General features: G+C 37.1%; 1 long non-coding RNA gene across 2 annotated transcripts; it reads left to right on the top strand.

Annotated features, from left to right (window-relative positions):
* The first annotated feature begins 244 nt into the window (after positions 1-244).
* Positions 245-5,289, top strand: LOC129347693 (uncharacterized). Of its 2 annotated transcripts, XR_008599910.1 has the most exons (5): positions 245-367; positions 1,265-1,365; positions 2,060-2,201; positions 3,181-3,322; positions 4,891-5,289. It is a non-coding gene; the product is annotated as an uncharacterized LOC129347693 (long non-coding RNA). The 2 variants fall into 2 exon arrangements; XR_008599909.1 differs by lacking the exon at positions 2,060-2,201.
* Positions 5,290-16,710: the final 11,421 nt, after the last annotated feature.

Genomic DNA, 16,710 nt, shown 5'->3' with positions numbered 1-16,710 from the left:
TTTTAAATTACAAAAATTTAAATTGAAATACAAGGCGTTTTTCCTTTTCGTGATCAAAAAGGGATATACGATTTTTTTTTTAAAAATGCTTTGATCTTCGTTTTATATTTAGAATAACAAGAAAGTAAAATCAGTAAGAGACAGAAACGAAAAAAGGTCCGTTTTTTTATTTTCTGAGACCGGAAGTGGTCATCAGGAAGTGTGGAGCCAAACGACAACAAGATTCTCAGAGGGCGGAGCCAGAGAGCAGTGACTGGTCAGACCATAGAAGACAGCACGCTAGCGTATCTAGTCTATGTATATCTATGGTCGGCACACCTGGTAGCGTCTCTGGCTGCTGTTGATCTTGTTTTTGGAGTAAAACACGGTAAGAAGATAAATACTTCTAACCAGTAGCGTTGTTTTGTTGTACGTTAAGTCAGCGACTTGTGAAGAGTTGTGGTTTGTCGTGTTTGAGCAGTTGGTCCGGACGCGTTAGCTAGCTAAGCGGCTAAGTTAGCTAGCGGGCTAATTAACACAGGTGGCTAACTTACCGCTGAACACCTGTGTTAGTTGCTGCCGCAACTGTCCTCATTATTAGAATGACCTTCTCAACCTGTATTTCTCTGCTGTGTATTTTAGCTTTTAAAAAAGTTATTTTACTTTAAGGTTAACTGAAACCCGTTCAGCTGCAGTGAAGTTTAACATTCAGCTGGTTTGAATTAAACCTCCCTTAACATTGCGCAACATTACCTCTCTGAATCTCCATAATTTCATTAAATTCCTTCTCTCTTCCACTGCTCAAGTTCAATCCAGTATATAAAATGACATTAATAGTGAATAAACTAACAACCAGCCATTGTATTTATTTATTACTGCATGTATTTGTAGTAAAACATGAGTTGAAACATCCTACTTTTGGATCTAGAACTGCACAAGCCGTTCATTTTCAGTCACCTGATGAGTTAAACTCCCCTTTTTATGTGAGGTTGAAGCAGAAAGTCTGAGTTAACAAAGAAAGTTGTTTATAATTTGCGATACCTGTTATCTCTGACTGAGGCTTTAGTTTTTGTTGAGCTGATTTACACGTAGAAACTTTGTTCAGGAAAATTTCTCAGTAGCTCAGAGGACAGGCTGCTTTTTACACAACCTTGTAAGAGAATGTCTGTCAGTGCTTTCAGCAGAATTTAGAAACACAACACTTCCTAAACAGATATTTTGAGGCTGTGAGGTTGAACGTTTGAGAGTATATCAGTGTGTTTGTTTGTGGTCTTTCTGTTTCTAGGTGGAAGCTGAATTAGTGAGGATGACTCCTGCTCCTGTCATCTCTAAGCTCCTCACACATCTTTACCTGCACATGAGGAAAATCACTCCTGTAGAATGCAGGTATGTTTGTCATTATTATAAAAAGATGTTGCCTGGTGACCTGTCAGAAACCCATTATACAGAGTCAGCCAAAATAATGTTTACACACATCAGGAAAAGAAAAACTTGCATAAATATTTCAATACCAAATTTATTCAGACATCACGAGATTAATAAAAGTTATCTTTGGCCTCTACAATTACAAGAGGTGCTCAAAGTGGTGGCCACTGGCTTCCAGACATTTCTGTTGTGTTGTAGACGTCACTTGTTGATGCTCCATTCATGAGGGTAGCGTCATCTGTTGGGAAAACATCGTACAACAGGACACAGAGTTATCGTGATTTGATCAAACTTAGAAAGAGGAATCTATATGTATAGAAGTACTTATACAAATGAAATATTTATAAAAGTTTTTCTTTTCCTGATGTGTGTACATTATTTTCGCTGACTCTGAACTTAATGAGAACAAAACTGTCATTTAATTGTTGCTTTGAAAGCTTCTTTAGTGAAAACCAGCTGGTGTTCTGCTTTGAAACAAACTGCTGTTGTTTCTGAATGAACTGATTGTTTTTTTTCCTGATCAATGTGGATGTTATAATTGATGGTAACATTTACTGATCATATAATCAACATGACAATATAACAGTAGAACATTCTGACCACCTGACTAATACTGTGTTGGTCCCTTTATGCTGCTAAAAATCCTCTGACCCAGTGGTTCATCAGAACCTCTGGGGATGTCCTGTGGATTCTGTGGGTCCTGTGGGTTGCAGGGTGGGTCCTACCTAGACCAGGCTGATCCTGGACCATCCCACAGATGCTCCATCAGATCTGGATGTGGGGAGTGTGGAACCCAGGTGAACAGCTTAGCTCTGTCGTGTTCCTCGGACCACTCCTGAGCAGTTTTAGCTTGTCCTGCTGAGGGTGGCAGCTGGCATCAAGGACTGCTGTTGCCATGGAGACTAGGGGGTTGTTTGTCCTGCAGTGTTTAGGTGGTGGTACATGTCAAACATCCATATGAACGTCAAGGTTTCCCAGCAGAACGTTGCATTAGAACAAGATGATGGATGTTGTTCTCTTCAGCTGTCAGTGGTCAGAATGTTGTGGCTGATTGGTGGATCTGTCTGCCTTTACTCTGACATCCAGAGTTATACAAAAGTGTAGTATGTGTGCAGTGCAGAAGAGATTTACTTTATTGTATGCAGTTTTTTTTTTTTTTTAGGGAGAGCATTTTTTTTATCCACCTGAAGAAGACCTAATCTTTCCCTTCAAAGGATAGTTAATAATTACTACGGCTTCCATAGTGGTCCCATCAGAGAAAATCATATCCATATACAGATTTTTATTAATTCCAGGGCTGGTTCAGTAAAGTTTATAATAATAAGTACATCAGATAATTCTTGGTCGCAGTTGGAATTTTGCAACCTGAGAGATGGTTGAGAAGGTTTGCAGTTCTTGTTTTAGCAAAATATGTTATAGTAGAAGATCTTTATTGTCATTGTACATGAAATTATCTGCAAACCAGCAAAGTGTATCAGTCTGAGGTATCTAAAAATAAATAATAAGGAAAAATGCTTCTAAAGCCAATAATAAACAGAATATTTTGAGGGAATATTCCAAAAAGGAAAGAAAAGCTCCATTCTCACTCCTCTCAGGATAAACTGTCATTAAAATTGACTTTAAATTTAGCTTCAACACGAGATAAAAACATTTACTTTCATTACTGATGTTGTCAAGTTTTAATAAAGTTCATGCTACTTTTATAAAATGATGAAAGTGAATAAATTGTATCTCTGTGATCTGTGTTTGATTTCTGTCTTTTCTCCTGTCATCCAGATGTTCAGAGGGAGATGATGCCACATCTGGTCCAGCTGATGGAAGGTCTTGAAGTTCTCTGACTGGCCTCGACTGAAGATGGTCGTCTCACTGGATTTAAGGTTCAGATGCTCAGTAACAAACTCCACCAATGTGCCATCAGGTAAACTTTAGGTTTATTGCTTTGTTGCTATGAAGGTATCGCTGTTTTTCTTTGTGAATGCAATGTGCTCCAACTGAAACTTGAATTAGAACTTAGAAGTAAATCCTTCCATCTGAAAGGACTTAGTTGCATTAATAACCTCATAACATTCTAATTTTTATTTCAGTCTTGGTTGAAAATAGAATCTCTGTATTGATTCAGGTAAAAACTGAACTTCACAGCATGTTGGAGCAAAACAACCAGATGAAAACTGTGATGGTGTTGGATTGTCAGACCGTAATGTTGCAGCTCAAAGCAGCTTTTCTAGCTCAGTTCATTCTGACATTCAGCTATGAATCAACACAGCAGATGGTGATCCATGCTGTGGAAGTCTCACATCTCCTGATTTAATGGAGCTGCTTTGCACTTTTTACACTGTTTATTCACCAACACTTTATTTAATAAAAGTCCCATCTAGTTTTTATGAGGAATGTGATGTTTTAATTTCTCTGTGAATAACTGCAGTCTAATGCAACAGCTGGAGTTGTAACATCTGTCCTGATATTGATCATGAAGTGTTGATCAGAATACTTATGGTTAGCAGTCATCCCTGAAGTTTTACATTAAAGTCTTTACTTGTGTTGTGAACTTTGGTAAGAAGCAGAAACTTTAGCGTTGCCATGGATACATGAGTGTTAAATTCTGTCCATGTTTCCATTTTGGGAAATTCAGTCCAGTTCCACAATGTGGAGGAATTTAGTCTCACAATCACAGACAACAAATATTATCTGAAAGTCGGGTTATTGTTGTTTATCAGCACAATACAAAAAGATTAATGTTAGAAATATTCCAGTTAAGACTCTAGAATATCATGATTTATGTAAATTTACCTCAATAATATGAATGTTCAGGTTAAGATTGTACAGTGATATTTATTATGTAAGTTTAGCTGATTAAAGTTTATGACTCTGCACTAAAATATTATTTAAATTTACATCATTATTGTAATATTTAGGGTCAGACCCTACAGTATTGAGATTAAGAAATCAAATATTCTATAAAATGAAAATACACTGAACTCATTTGGATATATTTAAGTGACACTCTACAATATTATTTGACACAAATCTACCTAAATCAAAATTTTAATAATTTTCATGCCAAACATTTACTGGACTGATTTAAATATTAAAATCACTCCTTTCTAATCCTCTGCTGTACATTCAAACCTGAGGCCTTAAATAGAAACACACAAGTATCTGATTGAAGGAACTTCTGCAGAGTCCTGGTTCCAGAACATGATGATAGAATTATAGACAAACTTTAACAAAAGCTGCCTGAGAGTTTACAGGTTTTTATGTTGGATTTCTTCAGTAATTTAATGAGAGTTATCAGCAATAATCAAGTGTTCATTTGATGAATTTGATTTCCTAAAACATCCAGAATTGGAGCTCATATCTTTGGCAGCTGTAAAGTTTCTGCTCCTTCAAAGTTCACAACACAATGAATGAATTCCTAAAACACTCTCAATGCTGGAGAGCGTTTGTGATGCTGAAGTAGTGATCAGTTTTTCTGTTTCTTCTCTGGAGATGCACAATGAGGGACGTCTGCAGAGACTGAGAAAGAGTCTCACCACATCCTGACATGAGGAAAAAGACTTTATTGAAGACTACAATGAGAAAAACTATCAGACAGCAGACGGCTGCATTCAAGGTGAGCTCTGAACATTTGATCTGGAACAGGAATTCAATAACGGCAGCATGAGCTTCATTTCAGTCTGTAGCTGCTGAATTCATGGATGAATCATCTGGCACTAGAGAGGAAGACCATCAAACATCCACGTCAGCTGATGGAGGTCCAAGAGTCTCACCAAACAACCTACAGAGTGAAGACCTCAAATCTGATTGGACGGCCTCCTATTCAGCCACGTGTGAACAAATGCCTCTAAGTTGATTTGTTTTCTAAAATAAATCTAGTTTGAGTCCTAATCTATGTCTGTATGTTTGCTTCTTTACACTGCTGTTAACAGTTTAGGCTGTTAGATTGTTCCAGATAAGACAAGTAAAAGATTCTTCAGAGCCGTTCCACCACGAGCCTGACAGGAAGAACTCCAACAGCTACTGAATGTTCCTGTGGTCCCCTCAAGGCTACAGGAGGAGTCCTATGAGGACGAGCTGATCCACCTGATGGTGGCCAGTCGCTGCGGTTCAAAGCCAACACCGACTACATGGACTTCTACTGGACCACACGGAGGCCTTCAAGCCAGACCAACAAGTTCAGCGACTCCCCGACTCGTGGGTCTGAGGATGCCGCCGAGCCTCGGTCCAGCCGGCCTCCTGTCTGTGGGTGTTTGAGTGCTGAGAGGTTTGTGGATGCATGTGAACGTGTCTGTGTTGAAACAGCAGCTTTTGACTCACTAACGCTGGTAAAAACCAAGAGCTCCTTTATTTGTGACTTCCACTAAAAAAACTGAAGAAAATAAGTTTGCCAGGGTTCTGACTGATAACAGATTATTAAATAATGAAAATAATCGTTTAAATATTCCTTTAAACAATCCTTTTAGGTCTACATTTCCTTTACACTGACTTCTTGGTATATGTACAAGTATTTTGGGTGGAATATACCATTAAGGCTGATGTTCAAGGGTTCTTCTGGGAATATACCATTAAACCAACCTTTTAGGTAAATGTTCCAGGATGTTGGGTAGAATATACCATCAGATAAACCTTTTAGGTCTACATTGGAAGATTTTAGAGTAGAATATTACTCCAAACCATCCTTTAGGTCTACATTTAAGGTGGAATACTCCTTTACACCAAGATTTTTTGGTCTACATTGAAAGATTTTAGGTGAAATATTCCTTTGAACGAACTTTTTAAGTATATATTGAAGGATGTTGGGTGGAATATACCATCAGACCAACCTCCAAGGTCTACAGTAGTGAATTTTACATGGAATATGCCATTAAACTCACCTTTTAGGTCTACATTGGAGGATTTTAGGTGGAATTTTCTTCCAAACTGTCTCTTAGTCTACATTTAAGGATGTTTAGGATGGTATATTCTTCCAAACCAACTTCTCAGGTCTACATTTCAGGTGGAATATTCCTCCATACTAACTTTTTTGGTCTACATTGAAGGATTTTTTCTAAACCACCCTTTCGGGTCTATATTTGAGGTTTTAGGTGGAATATTCCTTTTAACCAGCCCCTCAGGTCTCTTTGAGGATTTTGGATGGAATACTCGGTTAAACCAACATTTTAGGTGCATGTCCAAGGATTTTTGGTGGAATGTTCCTTTAAGGTGGATGTGTGAGGACCTTGTTGGTGAAATACTTCCTGAAACCAACCTTTTAGGTCAACATTCAAAGATTTAAGGTGGAATATTCCTTTAAACCAACCTAAATTTCATGTTTTGATCATTATCAAGTGAGAAACCTCAGTCCAGACTCCTCATAATGACGTTTGAGATTTATGCTGCTGTTATTTGTTTAGTCCAGACTAAATGACAGAAATCCACAACTGTAATTTTATTTCAGGACTCGGTTATTAAATGTCAGAACAATCCACGTGACTGTAAAAACTCAACAGCTGTACAAACTCTAAGATTAAACTCTCCACAAGGATCCAAAATAAGTTGGACTTCTACATGAGAGCTTTAATTATTCTTCATCTACTTCCTGAAAAGTTTGGTCAATAAAAAAGACAAAAACTAATATTTTCAGCTGAACTAAAGACAGACTTTGTGATTTTTCTGCTCACATGTTGTGTTGTTGTAAACTTACTCTTTCAAATAAATATCCAGCATTTGTCCTGTTTTTGTGTTGCTCCTCGGGGACCCTAGACAGCCGGGTCGTAATGTTTTTTGAGCAACACACCATACTATGACGTTTTTACAATGATGGTTCTACTATGAAACCAGTTTGACATGTTCAGGCGTTCTTTGTGTGAAAACTCAGAGATTTCAGGTATCAGAAGGTGGTTTTCAACTTTCTTTGTTAACTTTCTGCCTCAACTTTAAACTAAATTTACTTCACTAAGCCAGCCCTCTGGACTTCCAGTAAGCTGTGTTCCTATTGGCTGTCCAGGTGGCTGCTTGGTGTTATCAGGAACACCTGAGCAGCTCAGTGTCTTCCTGCTTTATCTGGCTGCAGTGAAACATTTCCTCTGCTTCACCACTGAACCGGGTTTGGCTCCACTGCTTTGGTTTTAAGGCATTGGCTTGCAGCTTCCAGCAGTAAAATCGTCTTTAATGTGTTTCTTGGTGTGTTTTAGGGTTTTGTACTGGATAGGTGTCTTGGTAAATGTGGTTCTTTAGCCACAGTTAGCACATGGTGCTGATGTGTGCTGTGATTAGTGGATTTGGTCCAGCTGAGTTGTGTCTTTATCTTGGCTGTAGTGAGTCTTTAGAGGTTTTTGGTCAGACACATTCTGTATTCTTGTGAACCAACGTTGGTTGTCCAGAAGGTAAGGGTTCCTGTCCTGATTCTCTGTTCTCAGAGGTTCTCTGGTAGGCTGCAGGAGACTTTAGTGTTTGGGTTGTGCTAGTTTGGTTTTTGTATGGTTTCATTTGGACGACTATCTTGAGGCTCCTCCATGTGGTTTAGTGAGGTTTTCTGTAACAGTTCTACAAAGCAACCCGCAGCAGAAGAGACTTTGAGAGTTTTTAGGAAGTTCTAGAGACCAGACTTTAGAGCAGCAGAAACATTTGTCAGCAGTTTGAGCAGGAGAAGGTGAGCTTCAGAGTAGAAATGAGATGGAAACCTTCTTGACCCGTGTGGTGAGGTCCTGTACCAAGAGTTTGAGCAGGTTGTGAAGAGTCTGTAGTTCTTTGGTCTGAAAGCACAAGAAGAGTCGACTCATTAAAGGAGAAAACAGGAGATATTGTTGCTTCTTCTGTCGCTCTGCAGTTTCCTTAGACTGAATATCAAGTTTATATTTTAAATTATTTACCATGTGAGCCCAAGAAGACTTCAATAAACTCCCTCCATCCCCTGGACACAACACATTTTATTACCATGTTAAATTTTTTTTTTAAAATGTGTTTTTGAGCTTTAATGATAGTTTTAGCATAGTTGTTTCTCTTTGCTTGTTTAGTTTTGTCATCTGTGTGAAAGGTGCTAAACAAATAAAGTTGAATTGATAAACTGAATAATTGACTAACTCATGATTGTGACAACAGAAGTATTTTCATTGTGATTTAAGGGTTTGTTTCATTTTTAAGGTTGGGGTTTAAATCTTGACAGAAAAACAGATTAAAGAAATAAACTACATTAAAAAAGCAATTAAATCAAAGGAAAAAAGCATTTAATACAATAAAACTTTAAAAAGAAAATTAAACATTAAATACAATTAAATTCTATTAAACAGACAAAATATTTAATTTGATAATTAAACAGAAGATTCAAAACATGTAATTCTGACAAACAAAATCCTTAAACAAAATGATTAAACATTAAAGAGGAAATATTTTAGATAATTAAACATTTGAAAAATACAATTAAAGAAGAAGAATATTAAACATTTAAAAGAAATTCAAAACATTGAATTAGACCCTTAGACAATAAAACTTTTAAGAAGTTTTATTATTAAAAAGTATTTTTTGTTTGTTTAATATAGTTTAATTGTATTTAATGTGTATTAATATTAAACAGACAAAATATTGAATTAGATAATTAAACAAGATACAAAACATGTAATTATGAAATTAAACAAAATTTTTTAAATAATATTAAAAATTACAGAGAAAATATTTTCGAGAATTACACATTTAAAAAATACAATTAAACAAGAAGAATATTAATATTAGATTTAATTAGATTATTAAACCTTTAAAAAGACAAAACATTTAATAAAAAAAATCAATGTTTAATTAGAAAATTAAATCTTAAAGACAATAAAACTTTAAATAGGAATTAAACAGAAAATACAATGAAGCATTTAAAAAGAAAATTAAACATTAAAAGGTGGTAAAACATTTAAAAAGAAAAACCGCAAAGATTTAATCGAAAAATTAAACATTGGGAAAGAAAAGGAAATTTTTCAAACAAGCCGATAAAACATTTGAAAAAACAACAATTAAACATTAAAAAGACAAAACATTTCTCAATCAAATCAGACATTAGAAAAGAGTAAAAGGTGAGAAAAGAGCAAAACTAAACATTTACGAAGAATCAAACTAAAGACAAAACATTTGAAAAGACACCAGTTAAACTTTAGAAGATCAAATTAACAGAAGAGACAATAAAAGGATCAAAAAGAGCAAAAACAGATACAGGTCAAAGCGTTTTCTCGTCTGAAATGAAAACAAGTTGTTTCTTCAAACATTTCCTCTTTCTATGTTCTTGGTTTGATTGTGGACAGATTTACTAAGTGCTCATTTCAGAAAACTGCTTTCCGGATAAAGTCTTCTAGTAGTTGAAGGCATCGATCAAACTAATGTTACCTTCTGATCTCCACAAACTTTACTGTTCTGTGAAGAGAATTAAAGTTTGTTGAGGATTTCTAAAAACCCACAGGTGAAGGTCTGAGAAGAACTCATATGGATGGTCTAAATGTGAAATAAAGACTCATGGTCACAAGTTTTAAGGCTTCTGTTAACTAGAAAGTTCAAACTAACAGAGAAGTACTGAGAAACCTTTAAAACTTCAGTCCTCAGACTGTCTAAAGGTTCAAACTAACAGAGAAGTACTCAGGAACTTAGAAGATATCAGTCCTTGGACTGTCTGAAGGTTCAAACTAACAGAGAACTACTCAGGAACTTAGAAGATATCAGTCCTTGGGCTGTCTGAAGGTTCAAACTAACAGAGAAGTACTCAGGAACTTAGAAGATATCAGTCCTTGGACTGTCTGAAGGTTCAAACTAACAGAGAACTACTGTGGGACTTAGAAAATTTCAGCCCTCAGACTGTGTGAAAGCTCAGGTCCTGAGGACTCGGGAGGTCTGGAGGCTTGGAAAGTCTTGGAACTGAGGGTTCCACCCTCCAGCACAAAGGCTGAAGTCCAACCTCCTGAGAAAAACGGTCGAGTCGAGACTCGAGTAAAAAAAAAAAACTCGAAAACGACAAAAAATAGATGATAAATGCGCAAAAAAAAGAAGAATTAGTATCTGAGCGAGTAGCTCAGGAGGATAAGAGACAGACTACCAAGCGGAAGGTTGCAGGTTCAAGACCCGCCACCGGCCTTTTTCTTTCTTTGTCTTTGTCAGGATTTTGATAAAACTTAAGAAGGGTCTGGTTTTGAACCAGCGACCTGCAGCTCCATAGGCAAATCCTTAACTCACTGAGCTACAGATCAGATAAAAAGAAATAATTTCGTCCGCCCTTTGGCATCGTAGTTTCTGATGTCACCACATGGGTGGAGCCAAGGCGGAGTCTGGGTGGAGTCAGGGCGGAGAGTAGACGGGGAGGTGGGTGGTGGCCTCCCCCCTCTACTTCCCCACCTCCCCCCCACTGCCCACCACACCTTCCCCCGCCCCACGAGTTCTTCGAGTCTCCACGAGTTCTTCGAGTCTCCACGGGTTTTCCCGAGTTTCTGGAGTTTCCACCAGGTCGGAGGCAGAACAAGTTGTCATGAAGAGGTGTTGAAGTCGGCCAGGATGGACTGACTTTTTACAGCGACTAGAAGGAAGATGACGAGAAGACCAGGTCTTTAACCACCATTCATAAAATCCATGGAGTCGACTCCAGAGAAATGAAAGAAGGTCAACTTTTATCAACCTCCATCCACATGTTCAACTTGATATCTTTACTTTGACATTTTTAGCACCACAAACCTTTAGTATCGCACTTTATTATCATTTATTAGGACTTTAAAGGAATCCACTAGCAGATTTACTTTTTGTTGACAAACTTTATTCTTGTCATCGTGGGACTGCAGTATTTAAAACTGTTCCTTCTATTTGACCTCATGTTTATTAGTTTTAGTGGAGAAAGTTATTTTAGTTGTCGATTAGTCTCTTAAAAACCAAATAATAAATTGGATTAGTCAAGAGGTTGAAATTTCTTACTTTGTCATATTTTAAATGTGACAAAAAAATATAAAAATAAAGTGTCTTGAGACAATTTGGCCTGTAATTGGCGTTATATAAATAAAATTGAATTAAAATTGTATGTATCTTGTAATGTTGGAGTAATTCAGCCATATATGTTGGAAAACACATTTTCTTTGTCCATTAATCTGTTGATTGTTTTCTCCAGTAATTCATTTCTTGTTTTGGTTTATAAAATGTCAAACCCAAATATATTCAGTTTACTGTCATAATAAACAAAAATATTTACATTCATGATGCAGGAATCAGACAGTTTTTCACTTTTTATCTTAGTTTAGTCAGAAAGATAGTTGATAATGTGTGAATTGTTGCAGCTTGTGAGCCATAAAAGGTTTTAATCTTTGGGGCCGAGTGTCAGAAAACATTTAGAAACCAACATCAACAAAACACTCAACATAGATTTGAACATCATTAAAGGGAAATCCAACTTTTGCATGACAGTGTCTCATTAAAGGACATTTATTTCCAACGTAAATGTGTGATATTCATCCTCTGGAGCTTTCTCTTCACATCATCTTCCACCTGGACTGGTTTGGTCAGGAGCATGTGCAACAAACATTTGAAAAACTGCACTTTAACATCAATGAATGACACTGAAGTTTAATCTCTACATAAATGAGACTGAGTCTGGATGTGCTGCTCTGTCATTAACTCCTAAGTTTAGGGAAAGTTCAAACAAAAGAGGACAGTTCAGATAAGACTTGAGAATGAGCTTATTTTGAAGAAACATCTCAGACTTTCTGAGCTTCAGCACCTCTTGCAAGATATTTTAACAAGCAACTCAAGAGATCCAGAAGTTGGAGACAGTTAGCTTTAGCTGAACCAAAGAACATGTGGGACGCTAACCTAGCAAACATTTCAGACTTTCCTCTGTGAATTCTGAGAAATAATTTAGTATTTAATGACAGAGCTACACATCTCAACTCAGTCTCATGAAAACAGACTCTAATTCAGTGTCATCCATCTATATTAAAGTGCAGTTACCCAAAATGTTTGTTGCATGAGCTCCAACAAAACCTGTCCAGGTAGAAGGCCACTTTGACAAACAGGAAGTGGAAGATTCCAAGCAGATTTATAGAAGGGGGAACCGGACTATACTACATGTGGTCAAGCATAGAGGGGTGTTCTATGTGTTTTTAAGGCTGATAATGATTATTAGTGAGACATTTGGAGGAGATATTCATTTGCAGTAAATGAAAGTTTTAAAATCTTGGAGTTAAACTTAGAAGAACACAAACTCTAACAGGAAACTTTGTTGATACGTTTTTGTTTTGTTTAGAGATGTTAAGTTAAAGGAGTTTTATTCGTGATGTATAACCAATCAAATCACTCCAGAAGACAGAGCGACCACAGGTAGATAAAGGTTCAGAGCCAAAGTAGCGCCATTTTAAAATGTATTTATTACCGAAAATCAATAAAAAATAAAATACTGATAATCAGTAAATCAGTCAGCCCAGAATGACTACAATTCTACAATGTATGTCTCTTTCCTTTGACTTGTTATTTGTACAATCTACGATGTATATGATGGTGTTTTTTCATACTAAAGGCTATACTATGATGTTTTCTAAGAGACATACGATGCTACTCTGGTTGTTCTGGCCCTGGGCTGCTGCACTCCTCCTCTGTTGTTTTCTGGATTGTACTCAGCTGCATGCCTTCGTCCACCCGGCCTCCGTTGACTCGTCCCGCCTGCCGTCTCTGGAGCTGAAGCTGGATTGGAACAGACCAAAGTACAGTCCAATCACGATGCCAGCTGCCTCTCAAAAGGCTCCTTCATCTGGCAGGTGGCAGCACTTCTTCTGAGGGGAAGCTGAGTTGGCCCGGCAGAGCTTTGGAGATCTGTTCCAGTGGTTGGTGGATGTCTGGGGAGATAGAGAGGGACCTTTGAATTGTTCAGAAAGGAAAACAGGAAACCCATTGGTAGTTTTAGTTTAGGGTGCTACTGCTGTGTCATTTTGGGCTTGAAGATGTGAACAGGAAGAGGTTTTTTTTTGTATTGATTATCTTTTACTTTGTTCCTGGTTGGAATGCCCATCAATGTCAACATGAAGTTCACTTTTAGTTCTGTTTATTTATTTTTATTTTACTAACACCGATTTGCTTTTAACCCCCTCACATGTTGTGGTGTTGTAAACTTCCTCTTTCAAATAAATACTCGTCTAACCCTCTGGAAACCAGCGTTTGGACTGTTTTGGTGTTGCTCCTCACCTACTTCACATAGCCGGGACAAAACAACGTTTAGTGGACCAAAGGCTATACTATGACGTTTTTAGAGCGACATGCTATACTGTGACGTTTCAAGAGCGACATGCTATGCTATGATTTTTTTGGACAACATGCTATACTCTGATGTTTTTTGGGTGACATGCTATATACTATGACGTTTTTAGCGCGACATGCTATACTGTGACGTTTCAAGAGCGACATGCTATGCTATGACATTTTTAGAGCGACATGCTATACTCTAACATTTTTTGGACGACATGCTAAACTATGACTTTTTTTGGACCAAAGGCTATACTATGACATTTTTAGAGCGAGATGCTATACTATGACGTTTTTTGGACGACATGCTATACAATGAAGTTTTTAGACCGACATGCTATACTATGACATTTCAAGAGCGACATACCAAACTATGACGTTTTTTGAGCCACATGCTATACTATGACGTTTTTTGGACCAAAGGTTATACTATGACATTTTTAGATCAACATGCTATAGTATGACGTTTTTAGGGCGACATGCTATACTGTGACGTTTCAAGAGCGACATGCTATACTCTGACGTTTTTTGGGTGACATGCTATGCTATGACGTTTTTTGGGTGACATGCTATATACTATGACGTTTTTATAGTGACATGCTATACTATGACATTTTTTGGGCGACATGTTATACTATGACATTTTTAGATCAACATGCTATAGTATGACGTTTTTAGGGCGACATGCTATACTGTGACGTTTCAAGAGCGACATGCTATACTGTGACGTTTTTAGAGTGACATGCTATACTGTGACAATTTTAGAGTGACATGCTATACTATGACGTTTTTTGGGTGACATGCTATACTATGACGTTTTTAGAGCGACATGCTGTACTACGACGTTTTTAGAACGACATGCTATACTATGACGTTTGTTGGGCAACACTCTATACTATAAGCTTTTTAAATTGACATATTACTATGACCTTTTTTTTGTTTTAGTTTTTTTTTGTTTTTTAGCAACATATAAGAATTTGAACAGTTTTAAAAATTACTATACTTTTACTTGTGCAATGAAATATTATTCTATGGCATTTTTTAGACGACATATACTCTGATGTTTTCTTGAAAAACATACTATTTTGACAATATACTGCGCTATGACATTTTTTGAAGCACATATCATACGTGACTATTTTAGGCAACATTCTATCATTTTGCACTTTTTGCACCACATAATAATCAGTTGGGGTTTTTTGCCGGCATGCTATATTATGAACTACAGGCCATACTATGTTATTCTTGAAAAGTATACTATATTTTGACATTTTCTGAACTACATCCTATACTATGGCGTTATACACAGAGTGTTTTGGTTACATGTTTATTTATAATCTAGATTTTTTTCTGTTTTGTTTTTTGACGAGATTACCACAGACCTGACCGTGAACACCGTTGACACCCACCTGAGGGAGACGCTGTCTAAGATCTCAAGGCTGCTTGGTCGTGGTCTTTCTGGTCCTGCTCCAGAACGCCTTCATGAACTATGTCTTCTTTTGAAGAGGCCCTCAGATGCTGCAATCTCTGACCTTAAGGAGGAATTGCTGCTTTCACTCTGTAACGAGATGGCGGTTATTTTAAAGACCCAGCTCCTGGCGGCTTTGAGTGAAAATTTAACATCCATCAAAACGGAACTACAGACAGTTAAATCTGAGCCGTCGGTCAGTATTTCAAGTCTGACCCAGCTGTCCTAAAGCACGCTGTGGGTGAAACGGAAACTTCACTCTCCACATCACCAACGACATTGTCACACTCCAAAGCAGAGCACCTGTCTGCTGAACTTTTAAAAGTGGACTATAAATGTGAAGAATGTGAGCAGCAGCAGACTGTGAGCAGTGGAACAGATGTGATCAGAAAGAAGTCATTTTCTTTTTTCTTTTCTTTCTGGTTGACTTGATGCTGTCAGATGCAGATCTTGGAGCTGATTCTGATCTTTCAGGATAAAAAAGCTGCTTTTCCTTCACAGACTTTTCAGGAAATTATTCTCTCAGGTTTTCTCTGCTATTAATATTTTTATTATCTGTGATTATTTCATTATTTATTGTAAAAATAAAGTTTGAGGCATAAAGACTCATTTAGTTATTTTAATCCTGAAATCTTTGATGTAGCAGAACTAAACTTCCATTTTCCTTCTTGTACTTCTGATACTAGAACTAAACATATCTTCAACATTGATCATCTGCTTTTAATAAATCAGCAGCAACATCACAACAACAAATGAGACAATTTTCAACAAATTAATGAAACTGATGTCATTTAAAACTACCAGAGTCTGTTTTAGTGTCAAATTAAAGCTGATTACTGACAAGTAGAACATTAACGTTACTGTTTTAATCACATTTAAGTTTCCTGAACGTTACATTAATGTCAACCAGCCACAGTTTTATGAACTTAATGAACCATATTACAGGAACACAACACACTTCAGCTGTTTACATGAAACGCAACACATTAGCTTGATGCTACGTTAGCCTTAATCAGGCTACAACTGAACAGTTAGCTCGGTTATCATCGCTACCATTAAAGCTAATATTTACTATGCTAACTTTCTTCTCTGGTCAACACACACTGAAACAAACTCCACCAACATCTGGAGTGCATGGCACACATTACATCTGACACAAAGCTGCATATAAAGTGCATTAAAAGCGGCACCGATACGAAAATACTTACTTTACTTACCCAACTATTAGAGTCCTTTCAGTGTCTGCTGGTAGATTAAGCCGAAGGTAGAAAACTGGTTAAAACAAGCCAACGGGCAGGAAAACTGTCTGTGGAAAATGTTCTGCTGCTCCACCGATAAATAAACCAACAGTTATTATATCAGAATTAATCCAAACAAGGAGAACAGAGTCTCTGCTGCTTCCTCCATAGGACCTGTCAATCATTCCAGACCGGACAGTCAATCAAGTAGTCCCGCCCCCTGGCTTTGCAAAACTTTAACGCTCTATAAAAAAATCAATATTGATTTATTTTAAGATCGGCCACCTGATCTCTCATTTTGACCATGAAAACTCACGAAAAAAAATATATGTACAGTCTAATCACCGTACTTAGTTTGGCTCCACACTTCCTGATGACTACTTCCGG

The sequence above is a fragment of the Amphiprion ocellaris genome, chromosome 20 (genome assembly GCF_022539595.1).
Source record: "Amphiprion ocellaris isolate individual 3 ecotype Okinawa chromosome 20, ASM2253959v1, whole genome shotgun sequence".
Lineage (NCBI taxonomy): Eukaryota > Metazoa > Chordata > Actinopteri > Pomacentridae > Amphiprion > Amphiprion ocellaris.
This window is presented reverse-complemented; position numbering and strand designations above follow the sequence as displayed.